Source organism: Pseudophryne corroboree, chromosome 4, assembly GCF_028390025.1.
Source record: "Pseudophryne corroboree isolate aPseCor3 chromosome 4, aPseCor3.hap2, whole genome shotgun sequence".
In the NCBI taxonomy this organism is placed as follows: domain Eukaryota; kingdom Metazoa; phylum Chordata; class Amphibia; order Anura; family Myobatrachidae; genus Pseudophryne; species Pseudophryne corroboree.
This window is the reverse complement of record NC_086447.1, coordinates 546,383,101-546,398,333: the sequence shown is the minus strand read 5'-3', so window position 1 is coordinate 546,398,333 and position 15,233 is coordinate 546,383,101.

Genomic DNA, 15,233 nt, shown 5'->3' with positions numbered 1-15,233 from the left:
TTGTTTTGTTCCTCTAGTAATTTGAACAACTGGTCTTCAAGAATTGGGAGTGAAGGCGTCATGGTAGGTAACATTACCTTTACTTTCTTAATGGTCTTCTCTCGATTTTCGATCTGTACCTCTTCCAATTTTACTTCTTTTACTAACTTCGTTAAGGAAGGGGGGGGGGCAGACGCCATAGTACATCGAAGACGTTGAGCCACAGGGTGGTTGGTTAACGCCCCTTTTAACAACTGCTTCCGGCGACTTTCATTAACATTATCAGAGGCAATACCCCCTTTATCCACAATTTTGTAAATCAATCTATCCACCCTGTATATGTAATGCGTTAGGGTCTCCCCGGGGCTCTTGATAAGTACGAGTCAGTCTCGCCATTAAGTCACCCACATCCTCCAGAGTGCCAAACGAAAAATCCAATGCCTCGATATAGTCTTTCAATGTAGCTGCTGCTTTACTTCTCTTAGTGGCCTGTATAACCCCCATAGCTGGTCCCCGAAGACTCTCCACTATGCGCTGTTTCCTAATCGGCTCTGGGCATTGCCATTCCTCAGAATGTTGAATAGCAGCTTCTCACCAGTTGTCATAGGTTTCTTCTCCAGCTGGCACAGGGGTAATCCCCGAAAAGATCCTCAATCGTCTGTACCCACCCTCGTAGTGCCATCGCTCAAGTTGACTAACCATTTTGTCTACTACAAGATCGACTCCAGTCCCAGTAGTTTCACCTTTAGTTCCTTGTATGTCCTGTTCCTCACTGGTAGTGCGGAAACACCCCCATGATGTTGTAGCCCTAACACCATAGTCCCCCCCAGAGGGGTTCTCTTCCTCGCCACAACCCCCATCTTCGGGCCATATTAATTGGGCTTTTTGCAATACATCCCCTTCCACTATCACCATACTTGGAATTAACCTGGGATCTAAAGGGTTCCGATTGCTAATCAGTACTGCATCAGTTTCCCGATACGGCCCCTTCCACCTATCAACCACACAGGGCTGGTCGATACCATATAGACTCCTCACAGCTTTAAGAATTACCTCATCAGTGACAGCTGTCAAAGTCCCCTCTAAACCGAAACTACACAGAGGTTCCACCCCCCTGTCTCTACACCATCGATAAATCGTGGCTACGGTTACTTCTTCCATGTCTCTACCAGGGGTTATACACCCTGCTTATTTCCTTTCGCTGGAATCTCAGCAGTGCCTCCAGTTGTAACCCTTCCCTATTCTAAGGTACCGTGAGGGTTTGGGTTACTTTAGTATTTCCTGTGGCGTGCCTCCACCCAAGCACTATTGTAAGCAGGCTTGCTTGGGAAAGCCCGTAAAGATATACTAAGTATACTTAAATATATAACTATCGAAATACTCCTGTAATACCTTGCTTTCTACTTTGTCTTTCAGCTCTTCTCGGGATACCTCAGCAGGAGGTGAAGTCCTTCATGGTAAGTATGTCGCACTTAATAATACACCACCATTGCAATAAATTATATTTCAATGAATATATTAGTAACACACATGAACATTACTAACACTGTAACCCTGAATCTATACAATTTCATTTGCATGCAAAACAAAAAAAACAATATTATCTTGGTACCAAAAAATTTATATGAGCTCAGTGTAAAACCGGTATCAGTGTTTCTATTTACACAGAGTTATTTTCAATGGTCTCGTCTATAACCCAAAGGGGTAACTGATTCAATACTTCGAATCAACTAGTGCTGTATGTATAGAAGTGAATCCAGGATATAGGTTGTTCCACTGTCTAGATTCGGTGCATTCTCCTAAGTCTGGGAGTAAATATAGTACAGTAAAGTTAATTGCCGGCCAAATAGGTAGGAAAAGGGAACCTAGGTATTAGGTGGGTCGTCCACGTGTTACAAGTGGATACTGTAATCTTGTTAGCAACCTATGATGTGCTCCAATGAGTCTTGATCCCTTCCAAGACGCACACCGGTTTTCAACTGAGACCTTTGAAGCGTCGTCTCCTAAGCAGTCTTTCTCAATACACCTTACAACATTCGATAATCCGGTTCGGAAAGGAGGGCATATCAATTTCTCGGTGGATTGTTGGACTACACAGCAGTAGATGATTGTCCCCTTATATCCACCTTAGTACTCCTATGTCTAGCAATGCTTATATCTTTGCCTCTATAGTGGGGCGATCCTTGAATAAGACGGGATAATACTGTTCATAATACGGGCCCAATGATGCCCCAGACAGTCTCATTAACCTAGGGATGGTCGTGGTAACCCCTAATTTGGTAAAGTTCTCGCCCTGTATTCCCAGTGGTGGTATCTATAGGGTGAGGGTATTATATTGAGGATGAACCCCTTCTGACTCTCCTCTTGAAGCAACTTAATACTTCCAGCTGGGATAACAGTCCTTGCATCGGATCCCACTATATATACAGGGGTGTACTAATCACATTCTCCCCCATCATTGCAGTTGCAAAGAAGTAAAGTTAAAATTGGGTACCCAGAGGCTGCTGTTGTAATGCCTATGCTCTCCTACCATCACTCTGCCAATTCTTATTCACCATTTACTCCCTGCCTCTGAATAGGGGAGGTCCCAGTCCTGTAATAAATGACAGCTTGCTCCTGCCTCCTCCTTAACCCACCTCCTCCTCCTGACGTTTAGGCTCCTTCACTCCAATGTGATCCCGGGTCGGCGCTCCGATAATCAGGGCTCTACCATATAACCAAGCACCAGGTACCTATGATTGCGGTCCTCCCCGCCGAGCCGTCCGTTTCTTCTCTTTCATCCAGCTGGCCGTTTGTTGTACTGCTGCACCGCGGCTCTCTCCGCTAGACGCTATTAAGTTACTCCGTCGAGGGGAGCCGTCCTGTGCAGCTTCTCTTTCTCGTCCTCCGCTCCGTCCTCTCAGCAGTCAGGGATCACAGGCTGGCTCACTCTGCGGTCCGTCCTTCTCCTCCTCTGCCGCGCTTCTCCCCGGGTCCCCTCTCTTGACTCTCCTTCTGCGTCACCTCCTCGCCCTCCAGTCCTCGCTCCAACGTCCACACTCTAATGGTCCCCTCATCGGCACTAGGGTTCTGGAAGTTTCTCTCCAGACCCCCAATGCTCAGTCCTTTTTATTATGAATTACCAATATCATACAATACCTATCTACATTACACAAATATATACATTTGAGATATATACACATGTTCCCCTATTACACAGTACCCCTACATTTCTATAAAGACTATTCCCCTAAATACCTCACCCTCCATACCTCTAGATCTAGGGCGCTACATGGACAAAAAAGGAGGAGTGGCTGGCCGAATGCAGGGCGTGTTTGTGACGTCAAACCAGGAACCAAACAGTCTGCAGTGATCGCAATCTAGGAGTAGGTCTGGAGCTACTCAGAAACTGCAGGGAAATATTTAATAGCAGAACTGCTAACCTTTCGTTAGCAATTCTGCTAAATTAAAATACAATCCCAGAGGGCGGCGGCCTGGCGTGTGCAATGCTGCTAAAAGCAGCTAGCGAGCGAACGACTCGGAATGAGGGCCATGGAGAGAGACTAAAGTGGAGAGAGATGGACAAAGAGAAACAGAGAAAAAAGGGAGACAGACAGAGAGAGAAGGAGACAGACATGAGGGGTATCTAATTAAGTGCAATCCTATTTTGGCTGATAAAAGCAGCCTAATAGCGCAATTTTTGATCGATAGTCATTATCATGCTATCTAGTTGTAGGCTGTTTTTATCAGCTGAAGAAGGATCCATGTTTGTGCGATAATACATGGGATCCGGGATAAGTTCCCAATTCCATGTGTTATCACGGCTCTGACAGTTACTTATCGCAGATTAGGCTTCGGGTGTATGAGGCACCCGAAACCTAATCCCTAATAAGTGCTACGTATTGAGGCTAAATGGATAGACCCAGCCGAATCTATTAGCTGCAGTAAATTACTGCAATTAACTGGATACTGGCCATAGAGACAGACAAAGAAAGAGACATGAAGAGAGAGAGAGAGAGAGAGAGAGAGAGAGAGAGACATTAAGAGAGAGAGGCATGAAAAAAGAGACATGAAAAGAGAGAGAGCGCAATTACAGTAAATCGGAAGTATGCTTATCGATGAAGCAGTAATCCCTGGTATGAGTGAAGATCTGACCTTTCACCCCAGTCCAAGACTTGCACATAGAATTTATCCATAGCGGGGTGTCTTCACCTGGCCGACAAAGCAGGTGCAAAGCCAGGGAACAAGGAGTAATGGGGGTGACCAGGGCTGGCATGACTGCAGCTTGATCTGGGGACAAAGGAGGATCCTCTCCTCTTTCGTTTCTAGTTTTTGTGCTGGGGATGGTCACTAAATCTTGACATTGGATCCTGGCAAGAGCAATGTGACTGTGAGAGAGGAGGATGATAAGAGGATAGGAGGAGATGGGAGGAAAGGGGTACGAAAGGACTGCCTCCTCCTGCTTTGTTACAACCCATGTCTGGCTGCAGCTGTACAAATGATGAGTCACTGTTGTGAAGTCTGACTCACCTGCAGAGGCGTAACTAGGGTTTTTGGAGCCCAGGGCAAGATGGAAAATGGCACCCCCCCCCCCCAAAAAAAAAAAAAAAAAAACCCAGCAAAAGAAGCATGTGTGCGCCAAAAAAAATGGGCGTGGCCACACAACAGAAGGGGTGTGGCCACTGAAAATGTCCCACAGTGCCAGTTACATTGCCCCACAGTGCCAGATACAATGCCCCACTGTGCCAGATACATGCCCCACAGTGCCAGATACATGCCCCACAGTGCCAGATACATTGCCCCACAGTCCCAGTTACATTGCTAGATACATTGCCCCACAGTGCCAGTTACATTGCCAGATACATTGCCCCACAGTGCCAGTTACATTGCCCCACAGTGCCAGTTACATTGCCCCACAGTGCCAGTTACATTGCCCCACAGTGCCAGATACATTGCCCCACAGTGCCAGATACATTGCCCCACAGTGCCAGATACATGCCCCACTGTGCCAGATGCATTGCCCCACAGTGCCAGTTACATTTCCTCACAGTGCCAGATACATTGCTCCACAGTGCCAGATACATTGCCCCACAGTGCCAGATACATTGCCCCACAGTGCCAGATACATGCCCCACTGTGCCAGATACATTGCCCCACAGTGCCAGATACATGCCCCACAGTGCCAGTTACATTGCCCCACTGTGCCAGATACATGCCCCACTGTGCCAGATACATGCCCCACTTTGCCAGATACATTGCCCCACAGTGCCAGATACATGTCCCACAGTGCCAGTTACATTGCCCCACAGTGCCAGTTACATTGCAACACAGTGCCAGATACATTGCCCCACTGTGCCAGATACATTGCCCCACTGTGCCAGGTACATGCCCCACTGTGCCAGTACATTGCCCCACAGTGCCAGATACATGCCCCACAGTGCCAGATACATGCCCCACAGTGCCAGTTACATTGCCCCACAGTGCCAGATACATTGCCCCACTGTGCCAGATACATTGCCCCACTGTGCCAGATACATGCCCCATGTGCCAGATACATGCCCCACTGTGCCCCACTGTGCCAGATACATGCCCCACTGTTCCAGATACATGCCCCACTGTGCCAGATACATGCCCCAATGTGCCAGATACATGCCCCACTGTGCGCCCCCCCCGGTCACTCACCGCCTGTTGTGTCTGTGAGGGGAGGAGAGCGCAGCGCCTCTCCTTCCCCTCACCGCGCCCGGTCTCCGGCGGCTGTGTGCCGCCGGTTCGCCAGCCAATCAGAGCTCGCGGACCGGCAGCCAATCAGGAGCCGGTCCGCAAGCTGTGATTGGCAAATGCCAGAGACCGGACACACGCAGCGCTGCTGGCAGCGCTGTTAGTGCTCTGGCGGCGGTGAGAGGAAGGAGAGACGCTGCGCTTTCCTCCCCTCACATTTCGGCGTGATGGGGGCGAGTGGGGCATGATGCCCTGGCCGCCGCCGGCGCCCCCCTCTCCTGGGCCTGCCAAGGCGACCAGGGCACGTGCCCCACTCGCCCTACCCTTGTTACGCCTCTGCTCACCTGGACCCCTTCATTGCCATGTGCCCAGGTGTATTGTCACTGATAGCAACAAATGTCAACAACTGTACATCCTAGACACTGAAGAGTGTTGTGCAATGGAAGCTTCAGATTCTAACCAATCCATGTAACTGTGGCATAGGAAACTGGGTCACTTAGGATACAACAAAGTACAGAAGCTTCTAGGTGATGGGGATGTCTGTGAACAATCCCACAGACTAAAATGGGAAGGGTAAGCAAACACAGTGCCGCTTTCCAAAGTCAGCATCCAGAGCTAAAGCACCATAGTAACTACTGTAATAACACACATTTTTGGATCAATGAAGGCAGAGTCTTTGGGGGAGATTCAAATGTTTGAAAAATCAGTTGGGAGTCTGTTTTTTCCTATCTAATAGACAGGAAAAAACAAACACCCAACTGACTTTCAAACATTTGAAGCTCCCCCTATGAGTGGGAAAGACTGCTTCTTGACACTCATAGATAAAACTAAAAGGATTACACACGTATGCTTCCTGAATGTGATGTAACCAGCAAAATTACAGAATATAAGGGGTAAATTTACAAAAAATTGTGTTGCACCCGTGTTTACCAGAGAGTTATACCACTTTTAGTCCTAATATCACGTGTCGCAGCCGGAAGCCTTTCTCGGGTGCTACCCGGCTGCGACCAGCGTCAGGTCCCTTTCACACTGCATTTGCCAACCCAGCTTATTGCCGGGTTGGTGACGTCGCTGATGATGTGGCAGGGGCGGCGCTTACAGATCACATGATCTATAAGCACCTCCCGTACATTCACTGTAAACGGGAAATTGCACAGCAGAGTTTGCCGGGTTGAACACTTGTTCAACCCTGCAAACTACATGAGTCGGAATACCGGGTCACTCGATCCAGATTATTCCAACTCAGCCCTTTTACACCAACCAGCAACATGGGTTATGCACGTTCATGTGGAATAACCCATGTTATATGCTGGCGGTGTAAAAGGGGTATAAATGTGAGTAAGATTGCTCGGACACGTGTGTTGTTTTTTTTTTAAACCAAAATATGGGAATTTATTATGCTCTGATGGTGTATGCATTTATGTTTGGCTGCCGTGTTTGTTGGAAGGCAAACACTCCCGAACATGAAGCATGCACATGTGAGATCTGTGCAGTGCTTCTCTGTGTAAATGTAATGAAATGGTTAAAAATCAGAAAAAAATGGCATGGTGTCCCCCCACTAGCATAACCAGCCCCAAGCTCTTTGAGCTGGTCCTGGTTCCAAAAATACAGAGGGAAAATTGCATGAGGTTCCCCTGTATTTGAAGAACCAGCACCGTGCTCTTGGACCAGTCCCCCGTATTTTTAAAACAAGCACTGGGCAGGAGGTGAAATCAGGCTCCGGTTCTGAGTTAATCAAAGTTCACGGTCCAGCAGCCAATCAGGACCCGCCTCTACAGGTCTGCAAGCTCTTAATGGCTGATGAACTGGCGTCTGTTTTGAAAGGGCAGAGGGCTGATGGCCGCCCCTAGAAGTCCGGCGCCCAGCGCGGCTGCTCCTAGGGAATGTGCCTGAATATGTCCCTTTCCTGGAGGTTGTATGCAATAGTGCCTGGACCATTCCTGTGATGTCATTTTTATTGAAAGTGATAATAGCCTCCTTTTCTATAATACAAATATGCTTTTTTAGACATACATGGGTCTCTTCACTCCATGTGTGAGTGGAGAAAGGGAAGTAATAAGCTAAAATGTATGCTTGCGAACGCAAGAAGCCTATCAGGTAAAATGGGGGAATTGGAATGGCTTGTATCAAAGACTCAGGGCGGGATGTATTAACATACATCGTGGCCTTCGCCGCCCATCGCAGCAATGTTGATCGCATATGTACTAACATATGCGATCAATATCGCAATGTGGTGATGGAGGCCTCCTGCGATACCTGTGAGGTGGTGTGCGGGGGGTCTCCGTCACCGCCCTGGGCTCTTCACCTGCTCCCCTTCCGGGAAGCAGGCAGCAGGCTGTTCCCGGCGCCTCCTCCTCCCCCCTGTAGCCGGAAGTACCTTCGGCTGCGTTGCTAGGGGGAGGAGGAGATTACCTTCCAGGTCCAGGCTTCCTCGAGGAAGGTATGCCAGGGGCGAAGGGGGTCAGCGTCTGTGGCGGGGGGGCGGTGAGTTGTGGCAGCCAGCGATAAGAAGCCCATAAGCTTGTATAGGGCATCGCCATCCAACGATGGCGATACCCTGTGCGGTGAAAACGCGGCGGTCGGGTGTTTGTACATACGAAAATGCAATAAAACCCCCGAAAACGGGGGTTTTATTGGATTTTCCCTTTAGTACATCCCACCCTCAGTATGATATTATAGGTATTACAGAAACATGGTGGGACGACTCTCACGACTGGGTTGCAAATTTGGCGGAATAGTCTCTTTTCAGGAGGGATAGGGCTACCAAAAGGGGAGGAGGGGTATGTCTCTATGTTAAACCATCTCTAAAACCATACTTAAAATATGTTATTTACGAGGGGATTGGAGATAACGTGGAGTCACTATGGGTTGAGATCACAAGTGGGGGCATTGAAGCAAAAAAAACTAGTCATAGGCACGCAGGGGAGTATCTAGGGGTACGAGCGCCCCTGGCAAAGTAAGGGTTTGTGCCCCCCCCCCAACTTATTTTAAAAAGGAGGGTGTATCAAAAAGGGTGTGGCCTTGTGGGGAAGGGGCGTAGCTACACAATAGTACTTCCAATTCAAATTATGCCACACAGTATCACATTACACTACTGCACGGTAGTGTCTCTTATTCACGTTATGCCACACAGTATCACATTATATCACACAGTGGTGGTCATTCCGAGTTGTTCGCTTGCTGCCGTTTTTCGCTGTGCTGCGATCAGGTGGAAAATGCGCATGCGCATGGTTACGCAGCACGCATGTGCTAAGTTATTTAACACAAAACTTAGTAGCTTTGCTGTTGCTCAAGCGGCGCTTTTCTGTCGCACTGCTGATCGGCGAGTGATTGACAGGAAAGGGACGTTTCTGGGTGGTAACTGAGCATTTTCCGGGAGTGTGCTAAAAAACGCAGGCGTGTCAGGTAAAAACGCAGGTGTGCCTGGGGAAGTGGGGGAGTGGCTGGCCGAACACAGGGCGTGTTTGTGACATCAAAGCAGGAACAAAACAGTCTGCACTGCAGTAGAGATGAGCGGGTTCGGTTCCTCGGAATCCGAACCCCCCCGAACTTCACCCATTTTACACGGGTCCGAGGCAGACTCGGATCCTCCCGCCTTGCTCGGTTAACCCAAGCGCGCCCGAACGTCTTCATCCCGCTGTCGGATTCTCGCAAGATTCGTATTCTATATAAGGAGCCGCCATTTTCACTCGTGCATTGGAGATGATAGGGAGAGGACGTGCAGCGTTCTCTCAGTTGTGTTCAGTGTGCTGCAAATATCTGTGCTCAGTGTGCTTGCAAATATCTGTGCTCAGTGTGCGAAAAATATCTACGTTATCTGCCTGAAAAACGCTCCATATCTGTGCTGCATTGTAGTATATAGTAGGAGGACAGTGCAGAAGTTTGCTGACCAGTGACCACCAGTATTATATCAGTACGGTACAGTAGTCCACTGCTCTACCTACCTCTGTGTCGTCCAGTATACTATCCATCCATACCTGTGGTGCATTTTAGTTGTGCGCAGTAGTAGGAGGACAGTGCATAATTTTGCTGACCACCAGTATATAATATATAGCAGTACGGTACAGTAGTCCACTGCTCTACCTACCTCTGTGTTGTCAAGTATACTATCCATCCATACCTGTGGTGCATTTTAGTTGTTGTGCGCAGTAGTAGGAGGACAGTGCATAATTTTGCTGACCACCAGTATATAATATATAGCAGTACGGTACAGTAGTCCACTGCTCTACCTACCTCTGTGTCGTCCAGTATACTATCCATCCATACCTGTGGTGCATTTTAGTTGTGCGCAGTAGTAGGAGGACAGTGCATAATTTTGCTGACCACCAGTATATAATATATAGCAGTACGGTACAGTAGTCCACTGCTCTACCTACCTCTGTGTCGTCAAGTATACTATCCATCCATACCTGTGGTGCATTTTAGTTGTTGTGCGCAGTAGTAGGAGGACAGTGCATAATTTTGCTGACCACCAGTATATAATATACTAGGTGCTTCATCGCGCCCTACGGGCGCTCTTCACACCGTCGCAAGGGGCTACGCCCCTTTAACCCTTGCATGCCTATATGGGGTTCAATATTTGTATTATATGGAGTATTACCTGCATTCCTTTGTTAGTGGTTAAATATTGCACAATGAAAGGGTGTGCGATGGTGAAGGAGGCGCAGCCCCTTGCGACAGCGTGAACAGCACCTGCAGGGCACGATGTACAGAATGAGCGGGTGCAGGGGGGACTGCGGATGGGGAGGGCGTCTGTAGATGCTGCAGGTGGAGGGGGGCAGATGCGGGGGGCCCGGATGGGGAAGGGTTGGGATGTGCTGCGGGTGGGGGAGAGACAGAAGAGTGGGGGCTGTAGATGGGGGAGGGGTCCGGAGGCACTGCAGGTGGGGGAGGGGCAGGGGTGCCACAGGGGAGGGACAGGTGCAGGAATGTTGCGAATGGGTGAAGGGTTCCTGAGTTGCTGTGGGATGGGAAGGGGCGGGGGTGCCGGGGGTGGGGTAGGGGGTCCGGAGGCACCGCGGTGGGGGAGAGGCAGGTGCGGCGGACGGGGAAGGGGGTCCGGAGGCGCTGCAGGTGGTGGAAGGGCAGGTGCGGAGGTGCCGTGGGTGGGTGAGGGGGGGACCGCGAATGGAGGAGGGTGTCTGCAGATGCTGTGGGTGGAGGGGGGCAGGTGTAGGGGGAGACATATATGGGGGGTGGATGGTGGAGGGGGTCTGGAGGTGCTGTGGGTGGTGGGGGAGTGGGAGCCGCTGGTGGTGTAGGGTGTCTGGAGGCACAGCGTGTGGGGGAGGGGTGGAGTGTTGCATGTGGTGGAGGGGAAGGTGCGGAGGTGTGGTGCATTGGGGAGGGGTCTGGAGACGCTGCGGGTACTGTACCTGCCAAAAAGGTAGTTGGAGGGTATGCAGTAACAGGGCCAGGACAGGGGTGACGGGGCCAGGACAGGGGTGACGGGGCCAGGACAGGGGCGAAGGGGCCAGGGTAGGGGCGGCAGGACCAGGATTTGGTTGACAGGGTCAGGATTTGGTTGATAGGGCCAGGATAGGGGTGACAGGGCCAGGATAGGGGTGAAAGGGCCAGGATAAGGGTGACAGGGCCAGGATAAGGGTGACAGGGACATGACAGAACACAGGGCACGGGAGAGATTGGTATTAGGGACAAAACAGTGGTGACAGACAGATGTGTCTTACCAGAGTCACTGCTGCTGGCTGCTGCTGTTCCACTCCAACCTGTTTGGATCTGCTGCTGGTGGAGACTTGGCATGGTTGACTCTCTCAGTCTGGAGTCCTGCTTCCTCTGCCCGTCCGCATCCCTCCCCCCCACTCCTCAGTCACACACCGCGGACCTCGCGCGGCTGCCGGGCACTGTGGTAAGGGGAGACTGGGAGGGACTGGTTAGCCCCCAGGAGACGCTGCGGCTGGAGGGAGGAGGGGGTCATAGCATGCACGCGGCGCGGACCTCGCAGCTACCGGGCACTGTGGTAAGGGGAGACTGGGAGTGACTGGTTAGCCTCCAGGAGACACTGCGGCTGGAGGGAGGAGGGGGTCCGAGCCTGCAAGCAGCGCGGACTTCTGCAGTGCTGCCCGCCGGCTAAAGTGTGTGAAGGAGCTGGGCGCACCTCACTGCGGGCGGCAGCGCTGCAGCTAGCAGTGGGGTTGCCGGGGCTGGACATAACAGAGGCAGTACGGAACCTGCACAGCGGCAGGTGCCCCACAAAACTGCAGCTAAGAAGCGTGGAGTGTGCCAGAAAGTGACGCTCCTCCGCGTCAGAGAGACCCTGCTGAGTATGCTGATGTGGGGGGTCAAGTACACAGTGAGCCGGTGCCCATCTGTCTGTATGGCATACCCCCTCACACACCCCCATACCTCCCAACTGTCCCGATTTTCGCAGGACAGTCCCATTTTTTGGGGTCTGTCCCACCCACGGGCCGCAGTATCCCGCGGTGGGGGGGGCAGTTGGGAAGCTCCTGTACTCGCTGTTCTGCTTAGCATGCACACAGCGTCTATTTAGTGGAGACAGAGGGAGAGGGGGCATCAGGGGGTACGGATTAAGGGTGGGCCCAGGGGGTACGTACCCCGGGCCTCACAGTTTTAGGGGGGCCCCCAGCTGGAGTAGCTCTGTCCCAGCTCTGAAGCTCCCCGTCCTGCCAGCAACAGCAGCAGCATTGTGCTATAGTCAGCACACGCTGCTGCGTGTAGGCAGGTCTGTGGTTTTGCAGGGAGGCAGCAGCCTCCCTGCTGTCTTCTGCCTTTGCGGGTGTGTAAGGGGGAGCAACCACCCCCTCTGGATTTACCCATAGCTGAGGGGCCAAAATCCCAATTAAAAAAAAATCCCGGAATTTGCATAAGGGGGCGTGACCACGAGGCCCGCGATTAGGCCATGCCCCTAAACCCACAGCAGGCACAGCAATGAGATAGGGTTCCTGTCTCAAGTGCCCTGGGCCCCCCGGACTCATAATCCGCCGCTGGGGGCATGCCAGCAGCTCACAGAGCGCTGGGCATGCCCCCTCACTGCAGACCCTCCAACATGACCCGCCCCACTAGGTACAAAATGCTCTGTTTCTGGACTTTCCTCTTAATTTATGATTTCCATCACCTGTGTTGAACTAGCTAAATGATAAGAAAGCTGTTTCTTCACAGGTGATGGCAATAATAAATTAAGAGGGAAGTCCTGAAACAGAGCATTTTGGACCTAGTGGGGCGCGTCATGTTGGAGGGTATATCACTGATGAAAACAGGGGCGTGGCTTGCGATCGCGGGTCCACCCGCGAAGCCACGCCCACTTTCCCGTTGGTCATGCCCCCTTTTTGCTGTGCGTGTGTCCCTCCTGCCTGAAGAAAGTTGGGAGGTATGCACCCCTGCCTGTGCCATGCCCATACCATCTGCTCCTGCTCCAAGTCTCCTATAGATTTGCCCAGATCTGTGACTCATTTGACTAACTCCGCCCAGTGTTTTGACTCCGCCCAGCATTAGCAAATGAAGCACAAAGTCACAGATCTGGGCTATTGTATAGTAGATAGCAGTACGGTACAGTAGTCCACTGCTCTACCTACCTCTGTGTCGTCCAGTATACTATCCATCCATACCTGTGGTGCATTTTAGTTGTTGTGCACAGTAGTAGGAGGACAGTGCATAATTTTGCTGACCACCAGTATATAATATATAGCAGTACGGTACAGTAGTCCACTGATCTACCTACCTCTGTGTCGTCAAGTATACTATCCATCCATACCTGTGGTGCATTTTAGTTGTTGTGCGCAGTAGTAGGAGGACAGTGCATAATTTTGCTGACCACCAGTATATAATATATAGCAGTACGGTACAGTAGTCCACTGCTCTACCTACCTCTGTGTCGTCAAGTATACTATCCATCCATACCTGTGGTGCATTTTAGTTGTTGTGCGCAGTAGTAGGAGGACAGTGCATCATTTTGCTGACCACCAGTATATAATATATAGCAGTACGGTACAATAGTCCACTGCTCTACCTACCTCTGTGTCATCCAGTATACTATCCATCCATACCTGTGGTGCATTTTAGTTGTTGTGCACAGTAGTAGGAGGACAGTGCATAATTTTGCTGACCACCAGTATATAATATATAGCAGTACGGTACAGTAGTCCACTGCTCTACCTACCTCTGTGTCGTCAAGTATACTATCCATCCATACCTGTGGTGCATTTTAGTTGTTGTGCGCAGTAGTAGGAGGACAGTGCATCATTTTGCTGACCACGAGTATATAATATATAGCAGTACGGTACAGTAGTCCACTGCTCTACCTACCTCTGTGTCGTCCAGTATACTATCCATCCATACCTGTGGTGGATTTTAGTTGTTGTGCGCAGTAGTAGGAGGACAGTGCATAATTTTGCTGACCACCAGTATATAATATATAGCAGTACGGTACAGTAGTCCACTGCTCTACCTACCTCTGTGTCGTTCAGTATACTATCCATCCATACCTGTGGTGCATTTTAGTTGTTGTGCGCAGTAGTAGGAGGACAGTGCATAATTTTGCTGACCACCAGTATATAATATATAGCCAGGGCCGGCGCTACCATTAGGCAGCTTTAGGCAGCTGCCTAGAGCTCCAGCCGCTGGAGGGCGGTACTTAGCAGCACACCTATAAAATGAGGGATGAACGGCGCCACTTTCTCCCGCAACCCACAGCATCGTTTTTATTTCATATAGATCTGTGGGTTCCGGAGGAGGGCATTGAGGACAAGTGACAGCATTTATGCAGCCGCCGCCCGCCCCTCGTTAGCAGCAGTCTCCCGCGGCCCGCCCATCAGCAGCTGCAGCGCACTATGGAGGCGGCGTCGGCAGCAACAGGAGCAGTGACTCCCCGCCAGCATCAGCGCTAGCCCAGGCGGCACCATGAGCCAGAAGAGGGTGGCAGCAGCAGGGAGCAGCAACCCTACACAGCATCCTGACCAGCGGTAAGATGCCGCCCCTGTGTTATGGTGAGGAACCCAACTTGATTGATTCTAACCATAACCAACCCGGACTAGTGGCTGCCTAAAGTCACAACCTGGGGGGAGTGTGCACTGGCTGGGGGAGGAGGGGGATTGGATTTATGTGTGTATGTATGGAGACAGTATGTATATATGGATGTATGTTCAGCATGGATGTATATATGTGTGTATGTATGGAATAGTATGTATATATGTGTGTATGTATAGAGGCAGTGTATGGATGTATGTATGTATGTATGTGTGTATGTATGCATAGAGACAGTATATGGATGTATATATGTGTGTATGTATGGAGATAGTATGTTTATATGTGTGTATGTATAGAGGCAGTGTATGGATGTATATATGTGTGTATGCATAGAGACAGTATATGGATGTATATATGTGTGTTATGTACGGAGGTAGTGTATGGATGTATGTGTGTATGTACGGAGGTAGTGTATGGATGTATATATGTGTGTATGTACGGACGTAGTGTATGGATATATATGTGTGTGTATGTATGGAGGTAGTGTATGGATGTATATATGTGTGTGTGTGTGTGTGTATGGACGTACTGTATGGATGTATATGTGTGTGTGTGTA